The 17,777-nt window shown below is 46.4% G+C and overlaps 1 long non-coding RNA gene and 1 pseudogene across 1 annotated transcript; both read left to right on the forward strand.

Moving 5' to 3' along the window:
• The first annotated feature begins 2,337 nt into the window (after nt 1–2,337).
• On the forward strand, nt 2,338–16,481 carry LOC148775836 (uncharacterized). The gene is made up of 3 exons (XR_016038938.1): nt 2,338–2,490; nt 12,390–12,512; nt 15,775–16,481. It is a non-coding gene; the product is annotated as an uncharacterized LOC148775836 (long non-coding RNA).
• LOC129556555 (snRNA-activating protein complex subunit 1-like) lies at nt 3,449–5,659 on the forward strand (annotated as a pseudogene).
• Nucleotides 16,482–17,777: the final 1,296 nt, after the last annotated feature.

Here is a 17,777-nt window from a genome sequence, read left to right on the forward strand (position 1 = left end):
AAAAACACAGGCATGCCTCATTTTATTGCATTCCACTTTGTTGCACTTTGCAGATATTGTACTTTTTACAGATAAATATTTTAGAAAACTGACAAATAACTATAGGGAAAAAAGAAACCCACTGATGAAGACTTATTTCTTCCCCCAATGCACAGAGTGGGTGACCTTGAGACAGTGAGTCGTGATTTTTGAGACAGTTATTTATTTTTGATCAAGAGAAATATATGATCTCTGGTGGCTCTGCTTGTCTTCCCAGGTGGTTCAGAGGTAAAGAACCAGCCTGTCAATACAGGAGATATAAGAGATGTGAGTTCGATCTCTGGGTCAGGAAGATCCCCTGGAGGAGGGCATGGAAACCCATGCTTGGTGAATCCCCATGGACAGAGGAGCCTGGCGGGCTATAATCCAAGGGGTCACAAGGAGTTAGACACTACTGAAGCGACTTAGCAGGCACGTGGGCCTGTGAAAGTTGGCGCAGGGGCAAGTCAGTGTGACCTCCACCCCAGGATGCAGAGCAGTCCTGCACCCACCTCCCGTGTAACTCTTCTGCTGCCCCAGCAGTCACCCCACCCTCACCTTAGCAACCACTCATCTGTTCCTGATGACTGGGGTTTTATCTTTGTGAGAGGAAAAGCACAGAGTTTTTCACAATCTGGACTTTGCCCATCACTGTAGCAAATCATTTGTTTTTATCTTAATCTTGTTTTTTTTGTTCAAAACTTGGTCCAATGTCACTTCTCTGGAAAGCATCCTTTGACCTCTCTCATTGTCATCTGGTTCACGTACTTTCTGGCTCAGACAGTGAAGAATCCTCCTGCAATGCAGGAGACGTGGGTTTGATTCCTGGATCAGGAAGATCCCCTGGAGAAGGAAACGGCAGCCCACTCCAGCATCCATGCCTGGAGAATCCCATGGACCGAGGGGCCTGGTGGACTACAGTCCATGGGGTGGCAAAGAGTCGGACATGACTGAGCGACTAACACACTTTTCTCTGGGCTTCCATAATTTCTGTGCATATTTCTAATCTCTCAATTGTTTTTTGGATTTTTGGTGGCACAGCCTGTGGGATCTTAGTTTCCCAACCAGGGATTGAACCCAGTCCCTTTGCAGTGAGAACTCAGAGTCCAAACCACTGGGTCGCTAGGGAATTTCCTACCCTTATCAGTTTTAATCTCTGTTAGATTTCAAGTTTCTTGAGGGCAGAGATTATGCCTGTTCCAATTTGTTTCTCAACTGCCTATTAAATATGCATGTATATGAATATATAACTTGCAATTACTTATTATTTGATTCATAGATAAGTAACTAAGAGAGATGCTGAAGAGGGTGACCCAGATTCTCCTACGACTGGGTGTCTGGTTGCTGGAGTTGAGAAAAAACAAAGGGGACAGCATGTAGTCACTTTGAAATGTAAGAATTTGAGAAAGCTTCTTAGAAAAAAAAATCAGATTCCATAGCTGTTAGCTATTGCAACCCCACACACATGTTCAGGTATTCCAGGACAAGTGTTTTAGCAAATATCACTGTACATGGTGACAGGAGCCAGAGGGGTTGGGTCAGGAGAGGGGCCCATCTTTCTAGTTCTAGAGACGGGCTCGACATCACTGCCAAAGTCAGTGGGACTGGGTAGTGGGGCTCCAGACCCCTGACCTCAGTTTTAGTCAGAGTTCTGCTTTCGTTTCAATTTGAAGAAGGATTTCTACTGCTTAAAAAAATAAAAGCTGGGAGCATCACAACCTTAGACCAAATAGCAATGCAGCCCACGTCCAGGCCGATTTGCCAGCTTCCCCAAGACTCATTTCCACTGGGGCTTTCTTTAATTAGGCCCTTTTCTCTGGCATTTGATGCTATTCACAGTCAGAATCCACTCTTGTCACACTTGCTTGAGTTTCTGCCATGTTCTAGAAACTCCCGTTTGTTCGGACAGTTCTCCGGAGGGTCATTCTGGGAAGGTGCTTTCAGCCAAGTCCTGAAACTCTCCATCAGGCAACAGGCACATCATCTCCCTCAGAGTCCTGCAGTGAGAACCCTGCTTCATGGATAATTGTGTTAGCAATCAATAATCCTTTCACTGAGACTGGTAATTTTTACTTATTTATAGTGTTCGTTGTGCAGCACAAATTGATAAGACTTCTAAATAACAGAAATAATACCACCTTGATTCCAAAATCAGGTTTGGAATTAGTATTATAATTTAGTAGTGTGCTAAGTGATGATGAACTCATCATGTCTTTAACCACAGTGTCTTATTCCAAACGAGAGGAGTGGCAGGCGATGGCCTCCAGGGGAGGGTGATGGGATGGGAGGACCAGACGGGTTTGGGAGCAGGAGCTCCGGAGGAGGAGGAAGAGCAGGTTCCACGGGTGTGAGCTGCCAGCAGGCCTCGGGAGAGGCACCCCGGCAGGAAGACTCCGGATGTGGAGCAGGCCTGAGTGATGACAAGACCCAGAAGGAGGCACTGCTGGGAGGCGGGTGACAGAGTGCAGTAAGGTCAGTAGAGCCGAGGTCAGCTCTCCCACAGCTGGTCGGATGGGTGACGAGGGGACTGTGCGGGCCAGTGGCTTTCTCCCCTGCCAGGGTAAATCTCCCAGGCTGTAATCGTATCCACCAGCCCCACTTCCTTCTTCGCATTGTTCTTCCTGGAGTCACCCTGCCTCAGTCCTCCTCTGGCCACTCACCTGTCCATTTTTCGTTCCCACATTTTGTGGATTCAGTCTCATCAGCTACTGTTTCCAGCTGATCTTTATCCTTGGGGAATTAGACCTTTAAAAATACAACTCTGTGGTCATTTGAATGGGGCTTGGGGAGGAGAGGAGATAAAACATGCATTCAGTCTGCCATATTCCCCCCTTTTTTTTCAATATCGTTAGGCTGAAGCAAAGTGATGACACTGAATAGTGAGACAAAATGGGAGACCCCCTAACTTGTGGCAGGGGTGGTGGGTTACTCCTCCTTGTTATAGGTCACTGATTTCTTGTTTTGAAGACAGATTGTGGAGACTACTCTTGTGGCCTAGGCTTTAGGACCATGTGCTTCCGCTGCTGAGGGCACAGGTTTGATCCCTGGTCAGGGAACTAAGATCCCAAAAGATGTGTGGCATGGCAAAAAAAAAAAAAAAAAGGAAAAAAAAGAAGCAGACTCTGAAGAATTGAGATGGATGGAACGAATGTCACAAATGAGATGAGACAAGTCAATGAGGACTTCTAGACAGGAAATGACTGATTATAATTCACTTTGATTATAATTCACTCCTTGTCTTGATGGAAACTCACTACTTACAAAAAAATGACAGTGGGAAGAATCTCTCTTCCTTTTTATTATTACTTGATAGTTTATTTTCCATACTTTCCTTCTGATTAATACAAAAGGTATTAATTACTAAATACTTAGCTTCCTCTTTGGCTACTGCCGGCTGCTGGACTGCACATGGCATGCTTCCTTTGCAGACATGGGGACTCCTGCAGGCTTGAAGGACGACTTCGAGCCACTGCTCAGCTGCTTCCAGAAGATGGATAGCATGCACTTCGATGACTTCTCTGAGCTCTGGAGGAGTGTGAAGTTTGGAACCATCTTCTGTGGTTAGAATGAGAAATTTAGAAAAGAGCACGTCTGCAAAAGAAGCTTTGGCTTTGGCTTGGCGATATTTTTTACCTCCATACACCTTCCAGATCAGAACTGGTATTTTGTATCTGCTCTATGGATTATATAACACCCAACTGTGTCAACTAAAACAAAAGATTAGAGTTGCCCTGAAGGATTGGGATGAAATTTTAAAATTTCAGCAAGATTTGATAAATGCACAACATTTTGAGGCAGCTTATATTTTTAGGAAGCTACGACTAGACAGAACATTTCACTTTACAACAATGCCTAAATTCCTGTCATACAGAATGAAGAAAAAATTTGATAAGCTGAAATTACTGAAGAATTTAAGGACCCAAATGATTGTATAATGAAACTTATCACTTATGATGTATTAGAAGAAATGATGAATGTTCATGACCATTATCAGAGAATGAAACATGTAATTTCATCTGACAAGTCCAATCTGGAAAAATCCCTCAACTTGATAAAAGATGATTTTTTTTTTTTATAAAATCAAGAACATAGCTTTAGACCATCAGCAGTGGCACAAAGACAGAAAGAATCCACCCTTAAAACTGAAAGTTGAAGATGGAGAAAAAAAGAGTGAGAGAAATTCACAACAATCAGAGAGCTGTGAAAGGGCAGCATTGTTAGCGAAAATAAAATCAAAGGCCTCTTCAGTTGTTGTTCAGGCATCGAGGTCAAAAAGACACCATCAGGTCAAAGTTGACTCTTCTGACTCTAATTCTGCACCCGGTCAAGTACAAACCAAAGCAACTAGGAAAAGAACAAACAAAGAAACGTTGAAACCAGCAAGAAGTGAAGTGTCTTCCACAGCCAGAGGTGACAACCCATAAGGAAGATAAATCTTTAAGTCTGAGTATGCCTGTGGTTCGGAGAAAACAATGGCAAGCCACTCCAGTACTCTTGCCTAGAAAATCCCATGGACGGAGGAGCCTGGTGGGCTGCAGTCCATGGGGTCACTACGAGTCAGACATGACTGAGCGACCTCACTTTCACTTTCCACTTTCACACATTGGAGAAGGAAATGGCAGCCCACTCCAGTGTTCTTGCCTGGAGAATCCCAGGGATAGGGGAGCCTGGTGGGCTGCCATCTCTGGGGTCACACAGAGTCTGACACGACTGAAGTGACTTAGCAGCAGCAGCAGCAGCATGCCTGTGGTTATAGAAGAGGATGAGGAGAACAAAAGTTTTAGTGAAACAGAGTTCACTGCACCTAAGAGGAGAAGAAAACAGAAAACAAAAAGTCTGGTGTAGAGTACTTAATATTGAGCTCTCTGACAGAAAAGATTTATATAGGTTCATCTCTACCAATATTTTTGGACACCCAATGCGAAGAGCCGACTCATTAGAAAAGACCTTGATGCTGGGAAAGATTGAAGGCAGGAGGAGAAGGGGATGACAGAGGAGATGGTTGGATGGCATCACTGACTCAATGGACATGGATTTGAGCAATTTCTGGGAGATGGTGAAGGACAGGGAGGCCTGGCGTGCTGCAGTTGATGGGGTTGTAAAGAGTTAGACACGACTGAGCGACTGAACAGCAACAACTACCATTTTTCTAGATTCCATGTGACCCAGCAATCCTACTCCTGGGCATATACATGGAGAAAACCATGATTCTAAAACATACATGCACCTCAGTGTTTATTGTAGCACTGTATACAGTAGCCAGAACATGGAAGCAACCTAAGTGTCCATCAACAGAGGAATGGATAAAAAAGATGTGGTACATGTATACACATGGAACATTATTCAGCCCTAACAAAGAATGAGATTTTGCCATTTGCAGAGACAGAGATTCTCTGGTGGCTCAGCTGGTAAAGAATCTGCCTGTAATGCGGGAGACCTGGGTTCAATCCCTGGATTGGGAAGATCCCCTGGAAGAAGGCATGGAAACCACTCCAGTATTCTTGCCTGGAGAATCCCCATGGACAGAGAAGTCTGGAGGGCTGCAGTCCATGGGGTCACAAGGAGTTGGACATGACTGAGCGACTAAGCACAGCACAGAGACGTGGATGGACCTAGAGACTGTCATATAGAGTGAAGTAAGAAAGGGGAAAACAAATATTGTACTTTAATGCATATGTGTGTAATCATGACTATATTTTGAGGATAGGGTGTGAAGCCTTTGATAAGATTTGCTTTAGATGTGAAATGAAAGCTTATTGGGCAGAGTTCAAATAAAAAATATTTGTGTTTAACAGTGGGTGAATTAAAATGTGTCCAAGTACTGGTTACCTATTATATTAAAGTAAGCTATTTGTATTGTCGACTTGATTATAATAAAATAATACCCCTAAGCTGTAAATTAAAAAAAAATACTTAGCTTCCCTGATAGCTCAGTTGGTAAAAAATCCAACTGCAATGCAGAATACCCCAGGTCAATTCCTGGGTTGGAAAGATCCCCTGGAGAAGGGAAAGGCTACCCACTCCAGTATTCTGGCCTGGAGAATTCCATGGAGTTTTTAGTCCATGGGGTCACAAAGAGTTGGATACAACTGAGCGACTTTCACCTAGAATACCAGAACTAAAATCCTGTGACGCTCAGCCCAGTTTAAGATCAGCTTTGACTATTTAGAAAAAGTGATCTCATACAGGCAGCCACAGGGGAATTCATTTCACTGAGAATTTAAAAAAAAAACAACCTGTTATTTCAGCTCCCATCACAGGTCAGCTAAAGGAATGAGCCTGTCCTGAGTGTTCAGCGTGGTGGCCAAATGAGCGTTATTCTTCACGTAGCTGAATATTGCACCAAAATGAAGCTCTGTTCTCTTTGGGAAACGTTGATTGAACTGTTTCAGGTTCTATGTCTGCACTGATGAAACAAAGATGAACAAACGGGTCCCTCAAGCCCTTGAGGTCGAGGGGAACGTGGAGACGTGATGGCAAGTGGGTGATAGGCTTCCTGTGGCAGCACAGGCACCCACGATCGCCCTAATGGAGGCCGTACACAGGCCCTCCTGCACATCCATCCGCAGACAGCTGTCGTTCAGACGTTGTCTAGACATGGCGCCACTTCTCTCTGCTTCCTCGGAACACTCTGTTTCCGAGAAGCTCCTGCAGGTGGCTGCTGCTCATCTCCTGCCTCAGCACCCCCCACCATGCCCTGTTTCATATCTCTGGGGCAGGGGCTGGGTGCTTTCCCAGGTGGGAGAGCTGGGGTGGGGCCAGGGGCTGCTTTTCTCAGCTGGTCTGGACTTTTTCTTTCTCTTTGACACCAAACAGACCTGTCAGGGAGAACCAGCCTCTGCTCTGGCCTCCTCACAGTCCAGGCTCCACTATCTCATCGCCCATCTGCCCAGAGGAGTCTAGGTTGCCTCCCTGCTCCACACACCAGCCATTGTGGTCCTCTTTCAGCCAGATCTCCTCAGTCACGTACTCAGAAGTCTGGAGGGCGGTGGGGAGCTGCCATCTCACTGGCAATCAAGGCCCCCATCCTCATAGGCGGCCATGATTTGACCTCCAGTGCTGGCCCTTCCAGTGTATCTCCATCTTGCTAAAGGGCTTCCCTGGTGGCTTAGATGGTAAATAATCTGCTAGCAATACAGGAGACCCGGGTTTGATTCCTGGGTTGGGAAGATCCCCTGGAGGAGGGCATGACAACCCACACCAGTATTCTTGCCCGGAGAATCCCCATGGACAGAGGAGCCTGGTGGACTCAGTCTATAGGTTGCCAAGAGTTGGACAAAATTAAGCGACTGAGCAGCACACATCTTGCTATGTTGGATTAGCTTGTGGGGTGAACTAAGAGAGAAGGCTCCCACCACATTTTTGCTGGTTGGTGGGGGCAGCCCACTCACATATCCAGTGGTTTTCAGGACAGTTTCCAGGGGCGAGAGGCAGCCTGAGACCTCCTCTGGTAGAGGGAGGTCCAAAGAGGGACCCAGAGTGGGGGCTCTGTATTCCCAGTGGTTCTGAACCAGACAGGACAAAATCACACACATGTCTCTTGTTACTGCCAGAGGGTGTTTTGGGGGAACCACAAGCATTTCTTCAAACCCTCAAAATAACCCTGCAGGGCTAGGTGGTGGATTCCCATTGTACACACGGGGAAACCAAGGCTCAGAGGTGTCACATTACCTGCCTCAGCCCCAGGGTTCGGAGAGGCCAGTTTCTGAACAGATCTGTTGCCCCAAATCACCCATTTACTCTGTGGCACCAGGCTGTCCCCTCCCAGCAGGTTGGGGGTCTCTTATAAGGACCCTCTCCTCAAAAGAGGACCTCAGGCATTTGTCAGGCTGCAGAGCTTCAAATAAAGAATGTGGATGTCTCCTCTTTTGTGTTCTTATCCACATTTTCTTATTTATATTCTCCTTATGTTTGATCCATCAAATGGAAATATCCCTTCAGGAAGAATCCTGCTGTTGTCTGGGTGGACTAGATGCTGGTGAGAAGAAAATTTAAAGTTCAGTTCAGTTGCTCAGTCGTGTCCAACTCTCTGCGACCCCATGAACCTCAGCACACCAGGCCTCCCTGTCCATCACCAACTCCCGGAGTCCACCCAAACTCATGTCCATTGAGTCAGTGATGCCATCCAACCATCTGATCCTCTGTCATCCCCTTCTCCTCCTGCCCTCAATCTTTCCCAGCATCAGGGTCTTTTCAAATGGGTCAAATCTTCACATCAGGTGGCCAAAGTATTGGAGTTTCAGCTTCAGCATCAGTCCTTCCAATGAACACACTACTGATCTCTTTTAGGATGGCCTGGTTGGATCTCCTTGCAGTCCAAAGGACCCTCAAGAGTCTTCTCCAACACCACAGTTCAAAAGCATCAATTCTTTGGTGCTCAACTTTCTTTCGAGTCCAACTCTCACATCCCTATATGACCACTGGAAAAACCATAGCCTTGACTAGATGGACCTTTGTTGACAAAGTAATGTCTCTGCTTTTTAATATGCTGTCTAGGTTGGTCATAACTTTCCTTCCAAGGAGTAAGTGTCTTTTAATTTCATGGCTGCAATCACCCTCTGCAGTGATTTTGGAGCCCAGAAAAATAAAGTCAGCCACTGTTTCCACTGTTTCCCCATCTATTTGCCATGAAGTGATGGGACCAGATGCCATGATCTTAGTTTTCTGAATGTTGAGCTTTAAACCAACTTTTTCACTCTCCTCTTTCACTTTCATCAAGAGGCTCTTTAGTTCTTCCTCACTTTCTGCCATACTTGTGCAAAACTGACAGCTGTACTGGAGCATGTCAACCCCAGCTGCTTCATGACGGCTGGTTGTTTCAGCCCTGAGGGTCCGTCCCACACTGGGACTTCTGACACTGACTGATTTTTCTAGCCCCGTTGATGGGCTTTATGGCAAAGAATGTCCTCGCGTGAGTTTCAGCAGTTAGTACTCACAGGATCTGGTTAGAGAAGATGGTGATTGGGAAGATGCGCATATTGCATGAGGAAGGTGTGTGACTCAGTCAGTGATGAGACAGCTTCCAGTTCCAGGCTGAACCCAGAACTCACCCGGCTAGTGGAACTGCCGGGCTCGTACAGGACCCAGCCTTATGCAAAACCCTTGATGTCGTGTACTGCACATCCTGGGCAATTAGCACAGGCTTCAATATCACCATGGAGAGGAGGTTTCCTGTCTAATAGTTGCTTTTATCAGATCATCTGGGGACTCCGGGAAACAGTGATAAAAATCTGGTTAGTGCCTGACACGTAGAATAGTGTTAGAAGATGATACAAACCAGGTGGCGCTAGTGGTAAAGAGCCCGCCTGCCAGTGCAGGAGACAGAGATATGGGTTCAATCCCTGGGTGGGGAAGATCCCCTGGAGGAGGAAATGGCAACCCACTCCAGCATTCATGCCTGGAGAATCCCCATGGACAGAGGAACCTAGAGGGCTACTGTTCATGGAGTTGCAAAGAGTCAGATACAACTGAAGCCAGCAGCATGGGGGCCTGAGGAGCCTTGAGATGCCCCCTTCATTATAACATGGTGGTGATGGAACCCATGGCATGACCCTGGAACCCACGGTGTTGACCCTGGGTCATCACGGGTGAATTTTGACAGCTACTCTCTGTTTGAAAGACCTGTCTCACATAATAGATGATCAATATTTTTAACAATATGAGTATAATTATTTTCATTGTTCTTAGAGACAAACCAGAATCCTCTCAAAAACACGACTGGATGGAGCAACTCCTTCGTCGGGGGCTGTATGTGAGACAGGGTGTCTGTGGCAGGTGGGGCGGGGGCGGCATCGTGCTCAGAGCACTGAGACCCCCAGAGATGAGCTATTTTATCATAGTGATCAGTGACATTGTTTTTCATACTTTTACCTTTTATTTTGTATTGGGTAGCAGCCGATTAACAATATTGTGAAAGTTTCAGGTCCATAGTGAAAGGACTCAGCCACACATAGACATGTGTCCATTCTCCCCAAACTCCCCTCCCGTCCAGGCAGTCACTTAACTTGAGCAGAGTTCCCTGTGCTGTGCAGGGAGGTCCTTGTTGGTTCTCCATTTTAAATATAGCATCGTTATACGTCCATCCCAAACTCCCTAACTCTCTCTTCCCCTCTTCTTCCCCAGTTCCAGCCATAAGCTTGTTCTCTGTGAGTCTTTCTGCTTTGTAAGTTCACTTGTATCATCTCTTTTTAGACTTCACATCGAAGGTATGTCATATGATATTTCTTTTTCTCTGACTTACTTCAGTCAGTATAACTGACTAGGTCCATACATGTTGCTCAGACCTGAGTTTTCAAGAAACCTCCGTAGAACAGTGCAGAGGCTGGAGGATGGGAGGCTGGAGGAGGCTCCTGTGAGGCTTCCAGGAGGGCAGGCCCTGGGGCAGAGTGAGGCTGCGGAGGTGGCTGCCTGCTCATTCGGGCGCTGCTGGGAAAACCTGGGTGACTCATCTGATGTGGAGATCGGGGCAGTGTGGTTCTGCTGCCTGGATGAGCAGTGGGTGGAGACGACATCCCACCCCACGGGCCGCACAAGGACATGGTTGGTCTGTCTGGGTACCGACTGTGTCACTTGGACGGGGACAGGTTTGGGAGGAGGTGACAGTGTGCCCCAGTAGGGGGGCTTTCTGGACCAGAAACTCCAAGGGAGAGCAGGTGGGATGAGAAAGCAGGTAGGGGAGAGAGGAGAATTAGGAAGGTGGGAGACCATCCAATAGCTCCGTCCTCGGCTTAGAAACACAAGGAAAACTCCCTGTGGGTCTCTCTGCTTCCCCAGAGAGCAGTCATCTCACATTTAAGTGACGCCTGGGTTGGGAAGATGCCCTGGAGGAGGGCATGGCAACCCACTCCAGCATTCTTGCCTGGAGAATCCCGTGGACAGAGGAGCCTGGTGGATACAGTCCATGGGGTCTCAAAGAGTCGGACACGACTGGAGTGGCTCAGCGTGCACTTTTCCTCATGTTTTCTAATGTTTTGTTGTTGTTTAGTCGCTCAGTTGTGTCCAACTATTTTACAACTTCATGTTTTAAATTACACCAAATGTGTTTTACAAATACGTGAGGTGTAAATTATAAGTGAAAAGATCAGTTTCTTGATTCTGCTGAATTTTAGGCTTTCTTTCCTAAATATTGTAACGAGAAGAGCTCTGGGAACGTTATACACAGAATGTACAACATCAAGGCGAGTGGACTTGGGTGATGATGACCTGTCAGTGTAGGTTCATCAGCTATAACATACACACCATCTGGTGGGCGACATCGCTAATTGGGGGTGGGGGCTGTTGTGTGGGGGGCGGTAGGTACATGGAAAATCTCTCTACCTTCTGCCTAACTTTGCTGCTAACCTGAAACTGCTCTCAGAATAAAGTCTATTGTAAATATGTAAGCCCCAAAATGAGAGGGCCACACCGGCCAAGCTTTGTGCCCTGTGCAGCGCTCGCTGCCGCCCTCGATGGCTGGTCTCATTGTGAATCTGTGCACCTGCTCCTGCCCTGTCGGTCCCCCAAGTCCTGAAAAGGCTTCGTGTCCTGAGCTTGAGGGACTGGGGCACCTCCGCAGACACATGTGAGTGGACACTACATTCCGACCCACAGCCTATCAAGAGATGATGGTTCTTCATCTAGGAAGTCATGTGAGTTTCCAAAAATGCCCAAGATGGAGACTGAAGCGGGAAGCTGGGAGGGGGAGGGGGGCATCCTTGTATTCATTGCCCCCTGAGGGAAGCCTCCTGATTTATGAACCACTGCAGACCATCTGTGGAGAAGGCAATGGCAAGCCACTCCAGTACTCTTGTCTGGAAAATCCCATGGATGGAGGAGCCTGGTAGGCTGCAGTCCATGGGGTCGCTACTAGTTGGACACGACTGAGGAACTTCACTTTCACTTTTCACTTTCACACATTGGAGAAGGAAATGGCAACCCACTCCAGTGTTCTTGCCTGGAGAATCCCAGGGACGGGGGAGCCTGGTGGGCTTCCGTCTATGGGGTCACACAGAGTCAGACACGACTGAAGTGACTTAGTAGCAGCAGCAGCAGCAGCAGACCATCTGCGGGCTTTGAAATCAATTTCATGGGTCACACCCAGAATTTTCTAAATAATAAGAATAAAATAGAGATAAAACATCAGAACACATGGCATTTTGCAAGGTATTGCTTTGTACAGATTTTGTTTTAGATATTTGTGTGTTTGTGTGAGATGATATAAAACCGATTTCCTCCTGTGAGTCACGGCCAAAAAGGGTGAGGAATATTCAACTTCAGAAGTAACTGCTGACAGAGGCTGGGTGACCAGGCTCAGAGTGTCAGGTTCTGCCTCTGGTCCAGACACCAGTTTTATGAAGGTGAATCTTCCTTCCCGCCCTACTTTTGTCTTTCAGAGCCTCTGTCCAGATCTTCCCTGAAGTCAGGAAGGAGTGGTGTGAGCACCTCCTTATGAGAGACAGAGGAGTGGAGGGGGCTGAAAGGTCACTGGTGGTCGGTGCCTGGGGACCAGCTTGCAGGTGAGGGCATCTCATTGTCACTGCCCCTCCTGTTTTGTCCGGAGAGCTCCCACCCCCACCCCTCGGCCCCCACCCTGTTGCCTGGCTGCAGACTTGGGGATGAAGTTAGTCTTGATGTTGGCCGAGATAGGCTTCCGTGCTGGTCTTTTTGTAGCCTAATTACTATAATAACCTGGGCAGGGCGTGATGATAGGTGAGGCGTCTTAAATCCAGGTTTATCTCTGTTCCAGTTGGCCATTTGACTCCTACAAGGAAGTTATTCCAGAGATTTATTCTCTGCAGTTTCAATACAAGGATTTTGGTCTTTGACTCCTCCATGTGAAAATATATAAGATTTATTTGATGGTAAAGGATAAAGGCATTTGAAAGAGTGGACACACCATATTATTATCAGATCCTCAGTCTGAGGGAGGTTCACTGAGGTTTATCCCAGTGTGAATTAAAACAAGTAATGTGGTTTACAAACTCCTTTAAAAAAAAATCAAAAGAAGTCACCTGAAAATGATTTCTCCTCTGAGTTCTACTGTTAAGGATATATCTTTTTAAGCAGTATCACCTTTATAAGTTTTAATGGAAATCCCAGTGGGAGGGAAAAAAAGAGAGAATAAAAGGAAAAGAAAAATACTAGGTTTAGTATCAAGGGTTAAACCTAAAAACAAAAAAAACAAAACCCACCAGCAAGTGGGAGGGAGAGTCTAGATGCAAAAAGCAGGAGGAAACAATGCAAGAAAAAGAATGAAAAACACTTTTTCTTTTCAATGAACATTTTTAAGCATCAAAACCATTCTCCCTTTGTCATGGAACCCCTACGAGCCTAGCTTGAGAACTCAGTGAAGGCTGAGAAGTCCATCTGGGACATAAGACAGGTCCTTCATTCTGATGTCAGGCTGATAAGAAGTGTAAGCCATTCTTCCAAGACTTCTTGTGCACTGAGGAGTTTGTGAAATCCATCAGTAATTTCAGAGACGGGGCAAATCTCAATGATCCTATATTTCCTTTCATAGTCACTCTGCTATGGCTGGTAGTGAGAAGGAATTTACTGGGCTACTGACTGACATGTGAAGGTTTAAAATACATCAAAAGATGTTACCAAAAAAACCACCCTACTGAATAGGAGAAAATATTTGGAAATTGTTTATCTCAGTTCAGTTCAGTCGCTCAGCCATGTCCAACTCTCTGCGACCCCATGAATCACAGCACGCCAGGCCTCCCTGCCCATCACCAACTCCCGGAGTTCACTCAAATTCATTTCCATAGAGTTGGCGATGCCATCCAGCCATCTCATTCTCTGTCGTCCCCTTCTCCTCCTGCCCCCAACCTTTCCCAGCATCAGAGTCTTTTCCAGTGAGTCAACTTGTCGCATGAGGTGGCCAAAGTATTGCAGTTTCAGCTTTAGCATCAGTCCCTCCAATGAACACCCAGGATTGATCTCCTTTAAAATGGACTGGTTGGCTCTCCTTGCAGTCCAAGGGACTCTCAAGAGTCTTCTCCAGCACCACAGTTCAAAACATCAATTCTTCGGCGATCAGCTTTCTTCACAGTCCAACTCTCACATCCATACATGACCACGGGAAAAACCATAGCCTTGACTAGACGGACCTTGGTTGGCAAAGTAATGTCTCTGCTTTTTAATGTACTATCAAGGTTGGTCATAACTTTCCTTTCAAGGAGTAAGCGTCTTTTAATTTCATGGCTGCAATCAGCATCCGCAGTGATTTTGGAGCCCAAGAAAATAAAGTCTGACACTGTCTCCACTGTTTTTCCATCTATTTCCCATGAAGTGATGGGACCAGATGCCATGATCTTTGTTTTCTGAATGTTGAGCTTCAAGCCAACCTTTTGACTCTCCTCTTTCACTTTCATCAAGCGGCTTTTGAGTTCCTCTTCACTTTCTGCCATAAGGGTAGTGTCATCTGCATATCTGAGGTTATTGATATTTCTCCCAGAAATCTTGATTCCAGCTTGTGCTTCTTCCAGCCCAGCGTTCCTCATGATGTACTCTGCATATAAGTTAAATAAGCCAGGGTGACAATATACAACCTTGACGTACTCCTTTTCCTATTTTGAACCAGTCTGTTGTTCCATTGTTTATCTAGTAAGGGATTAAATGGGGCTTCCCTGATGGCTCAGGCAGTAAAGAATCTGCCTGCAATGCAGGAGATCTGGGTTTGATCCCTGGGTTGGGAAGATCCCCTGGAGAAAGGAATGGCAACCACCTCCAGTATTCCTGCCTGGGAAATCCCATGGACAGAGGAGCCTGGCGGGCTACAGTCCATGGGGTTGCAAACAGTTGGACATGACTGAGCGACTAACACTTTCTTTCAAGGGCTTAAAAACACAGAATATATAAAGAAGTTCTATGACTCAGCAATGAAAGAAAAACCAATTTGAAAATGGGCATAGAACTCAAATAGATATATCTCCAAAGATATACAGATGTTAAGTAGGTATTACGTGTGAAAAGGTGCTCAATGTCACCAGTTGCTAAAGAAACACAAATCAAAACCACAATGAACCTAGAGGGTGTCATACTGAGTGAAGTTAGTCAACAGAGAAGGAGAAATATTGAATGACATTCCTTACATGTGGATTCTAAAAAGAAAAGATACAGATGAACTTACTTACAAAACAGAAAGAGACTCACAGACTTAGAGAATGAATTTATGATTGCTGGTGGGGAAGATGGTAAATATGAGGAGGAACCGTTAGGGAGTTTAGGATGAACATGTACACACTGCTATATTTAAAATGGATAAGCAACAAGGACCTACTTATAGCACAGAGAACTTTGCTCAATGTTATGTGTCAGCCTGGATGGGAGGGGTGTTTAGGGGATAATGAATACATTCACACGTATGATTGAGTCCCTGCAATGTTCACTTGAAACTATCATAACATTGTTAATCGGCTATGCTGCTGCTGCTGCTAAGTCACTTCAGTCGTGTCCGACTCTGTGTGACCCCATAGACGGCAGCCAACCAGACTCCGCCGTCCCTGGGATTCTCCAGGCAAGAACACTGGAGTGGGTTGCCATTTCCTTCTCCAATGTGTGAAACTGAAAAGTGAAAGTGAAGTTGCTCAGTCGTTTCCGACTAGTAGCGACCCCATGGACTCCAGCCCACCAGGCTCCTCTGTCCATGCTATTTTCTAGGCAAGAGTACTGGAGTGGCTTGCCATTGTCTCAATATAAAATAAGAAGTTTTTAAAGACCACAATGAGTCATCACCTCACACCCATTAGGATGGTTATAATTTTTTTTTAGGATGTGGAAAAATTGGAGCCCTTGTACACCACTGGTGTGTACCAGAATGTGAAATGATGCAGCCGCTGTGGAAAACTGCTCGGTGGCTCTTCAGAAAGTTAAACAAGCTGAGCACGTGCTCCAGCGACCCCATGCCCAGGGATATACCTAAAAGAACGGAAAACCGGAGCTCAGAAGATGCTTGTACGTGACTGTCCGCAGCAGCATCCTTCGCTGTGACAGCGGTGGGAACAAGCCAAGTGTCCACTACAGATGCGGGTATACCTAGAGCATGTGGACTGAGAGGAGTATACCCGGGGCACATGCACAGAGTGGAGTATACACAGGGCATGTGCACCGAGCAATGGGCAACCGACCCTGCAGAGGGAGGAGGCTGGAGGACAGGCCCAGTGAGACCACCCAGACACAAGAAGACTATCCTGTATGAGTCCACTTACACCGATCCTACAGCAGGCAGCGTCACAGAGTCTGAAAGTGCAGGCTGGCTGCCAGGGGCCAGGTACAGGGAGCTGGGAGTCAGTGTTTCAAGGTCACAGTCTGTTTGGGGTGCTGGAAATGACCTGGAAATAGATAACGGTGCTGGTTGTAAACACTGCTAACGCATTTAAAGCCACTCACTGAATTGTACACCTAAAAATGGTTAAATGGCATCTTTTATGTTATATGTTTATTTACCACAATATTAAAAGTCAATAACGTAATTTTTCCAAAACTACTATATTGTGAACTTTGAATTGTTTTGTATGTAAATTAATATCAATAGAGCTGTTTAAAAAAACAAACAAAAAAAGATGTGAAAGCAAACAGTAGGTAAAACAAAGGCTGATCTTTGTAACGTGTGGCTGGAGGGGTCCTGAGGTTGGGTGGTGGCTCACAGCCCCCACTGGGTGTGGTGTGTGTCACTGGGGATTCCCTGGTTCCAGCACTTCTTTACTTTTAAAGATACTGCTGAGTCAGGCAGAATTTTCTATGGCAGTTTGTGTTTTGCTTGTATTCACTTTCTTACAAAAATGGACAGTTGAGACAAAGGAAACGATAAGTCCAGTTATTTGTCTTCATTTCACTCCAAAGCAAAACAAGAAGAGTTTTCAACTTTTTTTTTGGATAGAAAGCAGCACAGTTTCTATATTTCCTTCTTTTCATAAAGAAGTTCTTAAAATGCCCCAACCACAAGCATTTTCTCCGAGGGCGAGGGCCTTACCCGTGTGGTGTTGGTGTTGGTTGATGCCCTGCCTGGAAGGGTGTGGGATGCACTGCCCGGGTCCAGAGCCGGCCCGCTTAGCAGACTCCCCAGCAGGACTCCCCAGGTGCTCATGATTCTGGGGGCAACAGCAGGGATCTGCGTCTCTGACCAGTGACTTCAGTCACTGCTGAGAGCCTGGCGTGAAGGAGTTTACTTTCCATCTGGCTGCAATGACTTGGTGACTTGGTGGAAAGACGTGCGGCGGGGGAACCTTTGGTGACATCTCCAACCTGCCTCCCACCTGCGTCTGCGTGCTGGGACCCCTGGTTCCTGGCTGGATCTGGTTAGAACACTGGCAGTGGCCCAAGTCCCACTGCCCTGGGTGGTGGAACAGGACCATGTTGGGTGGGGAGGGGGTTGCTCGTGACATCCTCAGGCAGCCAGGAGGGGTGACTGCATGAGGACTCGGGAGAGAACTGCCAGAGGAGGCGGTCTCCAGACCCTGATCTGAAAGCTCACGCAGACTTTAACCCAGATGACCTCAGAGCCAACCCACTCCCCAACCAGGAACTCATAAACAGTGCTCTTCAAGACTTTCTTTGCCTTTTCTAAATGAATCATTCACTAAAGACACAAACCATTAGATGGAACCTTACATATTCAAGTATCACTTGGACTAATGAAAACCCAAAACTTAGGAAAAATTGAGGGCAAAAGGGGAAGGGGGCGATGGAGGATGCGACGGTTGGATAACATCAGTGACTCAACAGACGTGAATTTGAGCAAACTCTGGGAGATAGTGGAGGACAGGGAAGCCTGA

The sequence above is a fragment of the Moschus berezovskii genome, chromosome 13 (genome assembly GCF_049115385.1).
Source record: "Moschus berezovskii isolate FMDL1 chromosome 13, NW_MosBer_1.0, whole genome shotgun sequence".
NCBI classification, from domain to species: Eukaryota; Metazoa; Chordata; class Mammalia; order Artiodactyla; family Moschidae; genus Moschus; species Moschus berezovskii.